This window comes from Protopterus annectens, chromosome 12.part0 (assembly GCF_019279795.1).
Source record: "Protopterus annectens isolate FY-2018-M chromosome 12.part0, PAN1.0, whole genome shotgun sequence".
Taxonomy (NCBI): domain Eukaryota; kingdom Metazoa; phylum Chordata; order Ceratodontiformes; family Protopteridae; genus Protopterus; species Protopterus annectens.
Genome location: NC_056746.1, coordinates 130,461,244 through 130,470,593, shown reverse-complemented (window position 1 = coordinate 130,470,593; position 9,350 = coordinate 130,461,244).

Sequence of the window (9,350 nt, the reverse complement as noted above, 5' to 3'; positions counted from 1 at the left end):
GCATTCCTGAAAACACTGGAGGATATGAATGTCACACCAAACACCATCATATTGGGTGACTTCAATTACCCCAACATAGACTGGGCCCACTATTCTAGCCCTAACACCCTGGCCCAAAGATTCCTGGAATTCATAAACTCAAATGCTATGGAGCAACTGGTCACCTCTCCTACGAGGAGAGATAATATACTTGACCTGATTATCACAAACATGGGGTCCAAATGCTCCACCGGATATAAACCCCTCACTAGTAAGATCTGATCATAAACTGATCACGTTGGATGTACATATTCCCCCCCCACCCCCAGAACAAAAGACTACAGTGAAAACTTCTCAAAAGCTGACTTTGAGCTCCTTAAGTCGGAAATGATATCCTTTAAGCCTACTGGGTCAATGGAAACCACATCCCAAAATGCTGAATCCTTCACAAAAGCCTTCTATGGTCATCTCCAGGAATGCATGGATCAGGCAATCCCAACTAAAACCAAGACCCTCTCCACCAAGGAAAACGCCCGGTTTGGTGGACCCGGCTATAAACAAACTGTACAACAAAAGAAGGAAGCTGCTGCAGAACAGAGCCAAATCCCACAAGGGAAAGGCTTCCTGATCAGCACAAGTAAAAAACTACGCTCTCTCATAAAAACATCTAAAGCAAACTTTGAGAAAAAGATTGCCAAGGATACCAAAGACAATCATAAAGCCTTCTTCAATTATGTCAGAACCTTGGGAGGAAATTCTCAGATATGCCCTGACCTGGTAGGCAATAACGAAAAATTCACTGGCCCTACTGACATTGCCAACATTCTGCCAGATACGTTCAGTGCAAATTTCTCCCCTCCCTCTACCCCTAAAGATGAAGTAACTATCCCTGCTGAATGTAACCTACCTGTCATCACAGACACACAGGTGAAATCAGCACTCAACAAGGCAAAAAACACAGCATCTATGGGACCCGATGGTATCCCCGGTTGCGTGTTACGTGAACTCCAAGATGAACTAAACCCGCCCCTAAGAACTCTATTCAATCTTAGCCTCACTACAGGATATGTACCTGAACACTGGCGCACAGCAACAGTGGTCCCACTCCATAAAGGGGGAAATTCAACTGACCCGGGTAACTACCGCCCCATAAGTTTGACCAGCCTGATCTGTAAGGCTATGGAAAGGATCATCATGGAACTCATAAATGGCGACATTGGTGATCTGCAGACCCTTGATCCCACACAGTTCGGTTTTGTAAAGGGCAGATCCTGCCTCTTAAACCTGGTTGACTTCTTTGAGACAGTCACTAGTGCCATCGATGAGGGCAAGGCTGTCCACACTGCCTATTTGGACTTGGCTAAGGCCTTTGACACAATACCACACTCTGGCATCATCAACAAGCTCAGCAGCCTAAATGTAAATCCATATGTCACAAGATGGGTAGCAAATTGGCTAAAAAACAGAACCCATAAGGTTAAAATTGCTGGAGCCATGTCAGACTCAAAACCCGTCACAAGTGGTGTCCCACAGGGCTCAGTCTTGGGTCCACTCCTATTCGGCATTTATTTCTCAGATGTGAAAGCAAACATGGAAGGATTATGGCTGACAAAGTTTGCAGATGACTGCAAACTGGGCCATAGTGGATTCACCTGCTGACACACACATCCTACAGAAAGGTCTCACTGAAGCGGACAACTGGTGCGGAATCATGGCCTCAAACTTAACGCCAAAAAATGTATAGTCATCCCCTTTGGGAAAAACAAAGTACCCACAAACTATCACGTAGACAATAACCCACTGAATACAGAAGATGTAATCAGAGACCTGGGGACTCAAGTCGATAGTGACCTCTCCTTTGACAACCATGTTGCCAAAGTGGTCAGAAAGACTTTCTACCTAGCCCATCTCATCATGAAGGGATTCTCATCCAGATCAAAGGAGGTCATTGTACCTCTGTATTCCTCCCTCATCAGGCCCATGATCGAATACAATGCTCCATTTGGGATGTATCTCACCCGGCACATGCAGCAACTGGAAAGACCCCAGAAGTACCTCACCAAGAGGATCATAGGTCTAAAACATGTGCCTTATCCAGCTAGATTAAAGAAACTCCACCTCTATTCAGTAGCATACCGCCTGCTCAGAGGTGATTTGTGCCTAACATACAGGGCCATGTCCAACCAGGAATTGATGGACATGCTCCATCTCAAAAATCCAAATCCACCAGAACCACACGAGCTAAAGATTTCAACCTCTGCACAAATATGAATAGGACATGCTGGAGGGATAGATTCATAACACAGAGGTTACCCATACTCTGGAACAAAATCCCAGTTCACGTGAGACAGAGCCCTTCATTGGCACTGTTCAAGAAAAATCTCGATGCATGGATGGGAGATCGCAAGTTTACACCGGGAGTGACCTCAGTGTCACTACTAGACAGAGGTATAGTTTACTAAATAATGGGGTTCCACATGTGTCACTACTAGAGAGGCAAAACTACATAGTATGGGGTGGCGTAAAGCCACATCACTGTTGGCTAGGCTTGTAAATGCCCCCGGGCAGATAGCCTAGTACACTACTATGAAACTATGAAACTATATATATATATATATATCTATATAGATATAGGAATATAAATATAGAGAGAGATCTGTATACACACACAAATCGACACACAAGGTGTCAGAATATATATGCATTTTTTTGATTGAAAAATGTAAACAGATGAATATTTCATTAGATGTACACAATGTATAATTGTTTTCATTTAATAATATAAAATTGTTTATTGTAATTTGAAATCACTTACTGTTGCTGTGGAATGAAACTGCCTGTGTACTCTACCATATGCATTTAAAAAAGAAAGACATATCCAGTTTCTGTTTAAAAATCTAACTAACCTCCATGTTGTGTACTGAAACAGAGATGCCAATGTCCTTTTCTTTCTGTCTGTGACCTTAATCTGAACTTGGAAATCATGTCTATCCTCTGTGGAGTATGCTGAACCAAAACTAATATATTCCTTTTTCCCTGTTTTTCTGCATCTGTTATTTGGACGTGTGCTATCAGTTTTATTAAACTCTAAACCAAGGATTTCTAGATAACTGACTTATTTTCATCCTGAGGTATCAGTCTGCTAGAATAAGTAACCGAAGTTTAGAGTTTGCTTCTGTCATCAATCCATCTGTATGAAACACTTAAATTGTTGTTCCCTGTGCACAATTGTAATACAGTCTTTAATATATAGGTAGATCTTTATAATTAGAATTATAATGTGTTCACTTGTAAAAGATTGTGTCTGATACAATTTTTTATTAATGATGGGAATCTTCCTTGCATTGCTGTCACCGTTGATGTCCATTCTTCACCTTATACCAAGTGTAGCCAGATTATCCTTCTATATCTCACAATTCATCAAAATGGGCATCTCATTTAAAACCATAGAAGTCATTTTTCCTTTCTACTATGCCCTGAACAGTCCCATTATAGAATATCATCTACCCTTTGAAATGTACCTTACCATACACATCAAGTAACTCAAAAAAACTGTTGAGTTTCCCACAAATAAAGATATCAGGCTTCAGAAATCTTAGTTTTCTTGAGAGGCTATGGTTACTATTCCTGTACTCCATGTTGTGCATGCTTTTCAGGGGAGACTTGTGCCTTTTTTCATGCCCTCAGGGAACTGATTATCTGAGATATCTTTTCTCTGAATATATCAAACATTGTAGCCAATAGTATAACAGAATATCTCAGATTACATCAGATAGTAAACAAACTAAATCAAGAGATAGGTTACTAAATCAAGAGATGGGTTACTAAATCAAAAGTTGGGTTCATTACTCACTGCATCCCCTTGCTTTAGAATAGACTCGACTTGTCAAGCAATGTTACTCCATATTGGACTTCAAACATAATTTAAACAAATGGATTGGCCCCTAAAATACATTCCAGGACTTACAAGCCTTGTCCTCCTTAAAAAGTGTGGTAGGGCCTGTGGGTGGTTATTGGCAAAGCATGCATGCATAGCATCTGGTCAAATAGCCTTGTATTCCCTATGATTCCTATTGGAAGGCTCTGGGCTCAGAATTAGGTGGGTACAATTCTGGGATAGCTGTAGCTGTCTGCCTGAGTTTGCATTAGCACAGGTGGAGGTAAAAGATCTCACAGCACCTCTCAAAAAGAGTACAAGAAGATTCCAGATGCCCTTGTCTAACCTGAACTTATGCCACTAGCATAGTGGGACTAACCCGGTCAACAACAGATAAATAGATAACTAAGTAAACAAATACATAAATAAACAAATAAACAAACAAGCAAACAAATAAATACATAAATAAATAATCCTTTTCTGCAGTTGGCAGTATAAAACTTAGCTGGGTGTGGAAATTGTCAGTCATACCTCAACAGCAGGTAGCATGCATTGCCATAAGAAAGTAAAGCTAATACATACATAACACATAACCAGTTTCAGTGGTGTTGATTTTGACTCTGTAGCCTCTACATCTCACATTATCTTGTGTCAGTGGTAGAGCTCAAATTCCATCCACCATTTATTTATTTATTTTCATTTGATTACCTGGAAAGTCCGACTGGGTAGAAGCCCATTTTCAGTGGAGGCCTGGGGAGAAAAGCTCCAAATTCATTTCAAGAACAATAATTTTGCAATCATGAAAAATAAAATAAAAACATTTGCAGTTTAAATAATTATAAGCAAATTAGACATAATTTTAAAAAATTGGTTAAGAATTCATACAAGATCTATGACAATCATTTAATATTAGAGAAATTTTAGACAGTTTGTAGAGAAATTAAAGGTAAGTTATGTCTAATACAAACAGGGATTGCATTATGAAGTGAAGGAAAAAACTGGCTTATGGTATATTTATAGAGCAAGTCAAGGAAGAGAATTTGATAGAAGTAAGAAAGAAGGGAAAGTAAAGACGTATAAGGAATGAAAAGGTACTTGGTTATATTTAGTAATAGAGTTTGTCCTGGTTTTGAGCAGAACAGAGATAGATTTTAGCTAGGAAGCCTTTCGGAGCGGTTTTGAAAGATGCAGGATCCAGGTAAGGAGTTCCAGGCCTTAGCAACCTTGTATGAGTACAGACAATCCTCAGCAGATTTGATAGGTTTGTAGACAGACAGGAGTTTTTGGTCACTGGATTGCAATGACCATCTGGGAACATAGTTGTGTAGAATGTTTTTAGTGCAGGACAGGCAGATGGATGCTGGACAATTTTTAGGTGGTAAGAAGAGTGTGTGAATATCTGAAAGGGGTATTTGATGCAAATTTGTTATAAAATTGTTCAGGTTTTAATTTTTTTGAAGCCTGGAGGATAGTAAGGTTGGGAGCACCATAAAGAAAAGTGGGGAGGAGATAAGTAGTGGCAAGTGCAGTTTTAGTTGCATTGGTGAGAAAGTCTTTGGCTCAGTAAAGCATCCCTAGTTTTTGATGAGTTTTTCTTACGCAATTTTGAATATGCAGGTGGAGTGTTAGATTATCATCCACTATCACCCCTAATAATTTGCTATGGGGAGTGACTTCAATGATTGTATTATTGAGAGGACTTTAAATTTTGGTTTTTTTTCTTGAGAGAGAGAGAGAGAGAGAGAGAGAGAGATTTGGGGGAAAAGTAGTTGTTTGGTCTTTTTTGGATTACGCATGAGTTGTGAGTTACGGTGTCATGTTTCAGTGGCTATTAAAGATTCCTGACTATTTTTTTTTTAGGTATACCATGTTATCAGATGTGAAAATGAGCGTGGAATCATCTGTCTATTGTGTTAGAGTGGCCTGTTGTATGGAAATATAGAGGGTGTTGGTGTAAATAGAGTCTTGTGGTACACCATTGGTGATTGGGAGGTAAGGAAAGAGCATGGAGTGCCATTTTACTGACTGATACCTATTGGACAGGTAGCTTTTGAACCACAGACAAGTGGGCTGACAGAGACCTAGTGAGGCCATTTGAAGTAGAAGTTTTCTGTGGCAAACTGTTTGGAAGGCTTTAGACAAGTCTAGAAATAAGGAAGAGACTAGTTTGCCATTGTCTCTAGTTTTATTGACAGTATCTATATAGGTGACAAGCACAGTGTTATTACTATAGGAAGGATGGAAGCCATGTTTTGTAGGGCTAGGAGTTCTTTCTTCAGGAGATAGTCCAGAAATTTTTTTTGAATAGATATTTCAAGTATTTTGGTGAGGAGAGATAAAATTACTATCGGTCTAAAGTTATTAATGACTGTTAAATTTCCTCCTGAGAGTAATGTGTGATGTTTTCCAGAGAAAGGTAACATGGATTTCTGGATTAACCTGTTTATAACGATTGAGACAGGATGCTCAATGCTATTGGCTGCTATTTTTAGGTACTTGCTTGGAAGGTCATCAGCTGAAGAAGAACATAGTTTAAGTTTGTTTAAGAGTAGTTTTATAAAGGATGTGGGCTCAGGTTTGAAGGTAAAAATGGATGTAGTGATATGTGGCTGTTGGTTAGGGTTGGGATTAGATGTTGAGGAATCCTTTGTTAGAGATGCTATACTAAACTGCATTGCAGTTTCAGATGGTAAGATATTGGGAGAGGGGCTTGGGTTGACTTTTTAGCTGGGATTTAAGGTTTCTTTAATGGATATCCACATTTGTTTAAGGTTGTGTTTAGTATTATTTTGAAAGTTATTACTGTATAGTTTTTCATCTATGTTTATTTGCTTTTTAGCACAATTGTTAAGCTTTCTTAATTTTTGAAGACATTAACATGCTTTATATTTTTGCTGTTCTTTCCATGCTTTTTCTCTATCCTGCGTTACTATTCTACTCTTTTTGGATAGCCAAATTGCATTATTTGTTTTCAGTCTCTTCCTTCTAGGAGGTGCAAGGCTATTTAGGTTATTTAGAAAAGTTGTATTGAATTCATTTACAGCATTGTCTAAGGGGATGATTTTTAGGAAGTTCCAGTTAACAGATGATAATATAGTAATGAACATTTCTGGGTTAAACTTGGAAAGGTTGCATGTTGTTTTATAAATATGCTGTTAACTGGATGTGTAAGATATCTGGTCATATAGACTGGGAGATGATCACTGACAGAGTTTGATGTTATACCTGTGGTGATGTATTTTCTAGGATCTGATAGTAGGATCCAATATAATAGGGGATTTGATGTCCTACTATAAGGTGTGGGGCTATTAATTAGTTGTATGAAACCATATAACTTCATGCTAAATGTAGGGAAGTTAGAGTTCATCTTCAACCAATCAGCATTCACATCACCTAGTAGTATTCTTTTCTTGTGAAAAAATTATGGATATCCAATGTAGGATATCTTCCAGTATAGCTGTATTGTTGCTAGGAGGGATTTAAAGGACAGTAATACATATCTCTTTATTTTGAGGAAAACCATAAAAAGTGCTGCTGAACTGAATTTTGGTATTTGCTATAAGGGGGAATGTGATAGGTGTGAAATATTAAAGCAGTACCACCACCTTTCCTGTTTAAATGATCATTAAGGATGATATTATCACCAGGAGGTGTAACTTTGGAGTTGTTTATGCTGGGTTTAAGCCAAGTTTCAGTTACAGTGAGAATGTCAGGCTTATATTAGATTATCCAGACATGTAGTTCAGCAGTTTTATTTCTTATGCTTCCCATCCTCAGGTCACATTATAACTGAGACTAATCAGTTTATAGCCAGTACAAAACAATTACCAATTATAGCCAGTACAAAGCAATAACCAAAGATATACAAAGTAAAACAGGTTTAATGTCATTTCCTGAGTCTAAATAACTGGCCTATGCAGTATAGTCTACTGGTCAAGAAAAAGGGGACAGTGGTCAACTTAGCAAGAGCCCTTAGAGTGCATGGACTATTTCACAGAAACTTTCGATCACAGATCAAGCATACATTTGACTGATTAAAGTTAATACACAGCAAGGTTATTTATGTTAAATGTGCTTACATTATACAATGACAAAGTTCTAAGTAAACTTGTAGGAGTAGGGCCTTGTGGCAGAGCTCCTGCAGTATTGATGGCAGATGCAGTGACAGCAGGCTGTGCTCTGTAAAAGATGATATTGATTGAGTGTAAACATATTTGGTGGTAACACAGTATGATTAAAGCCTGTAGCTTGTGTTCTTTTCATGATAATACCTGTGGACTACAATTCTAAATGGCACCACTGTCACCTGGTGAGAGAGAAAATATAAACTAATTTATATCAGTAAGAAGAACAGTAAAGTAAGAACAAGTCTGCACAAATAACCATTTACCTAAAGAGATGAATGAAAGAATAAAGGCATGGTTCAGATACAATGCAGCCATTTGCTGATTTGCCACATTCTCATTAAGGTTATTAGAATGATAAAGGTAGAAAACATAAGTCATTGTCTTCTGTGCCTTACAACTGCTGCCTGTTAGTCTGTTTAGTCTTTTATAAATTCATTGTTTCATCTGAACCTCAGTAGGTAGCAATTTGACTTAAGCATGTTTCCTGTTCAGTAAATGTTGTTTTTACTTCTGGATACCAGTCAAATTCAAACTCTCCGATTCTGTCACCTTATGGTGTATTCAACTTTGTATTTGGCTTTTTCTACATGGATAGTTTCATTTTAGGATAAAATAAATTGCCAAAGAGAAGAAAGACCTAAGCAAAATTATGGGTAAGTTATTAGCCACTGTAACAAATGGAAATAGGATATCTTACATTTAGCTCTGAAATGCTAATTGCCCGTTATTACATCAGACCTGGACAGATTCATTCAGTGTGTCTCTGTGCTCGAGCACTGCTGCACCCCAATAGAGCTGTATATCGATTATCCCTGCAGCGGTCAGGGAGTAAACTACATTTTGTCACCTGAATTATAAAGGTTAAATCTTTCCCAGTGTCCAAGAACATGAAATATGTGTCCACCCATGACATTACCATGGTCAGCATCATCTATGCGCTCCATCACAGCTGGTCTTCATTCATTAAGTCATACTAGGAAGACATTTTGCACACATGGCCCAACACCCTGGAATTCTGAGCTTATTACTATTAGATCTTCACCTATTTTATTCTAGGTCACAACATACCTTAAATAGCATGTCAGCAGGCAAGATACCTCACTGAGCATAACTGGTTCTGCCTGACTTGTTTGCTGGCTGATTCTCTTATTTGTTTATTTATTTATTTTCAATGTATAGTATGGCTCTATGCTAATTACTGTCCTTTGGCTGGACTATTCATGCAACTTTACATCTCTGCCTATGTGTGGGAGCATATTAAGCTAATTATTTTATTTTTATTTATTTTTATTTTACATTTGTTGACTGGGATAGTCCGACTGGATGCATGTTCGGTTTCAGCGGAGGCCCGGGGAGAAAAGCTCCAA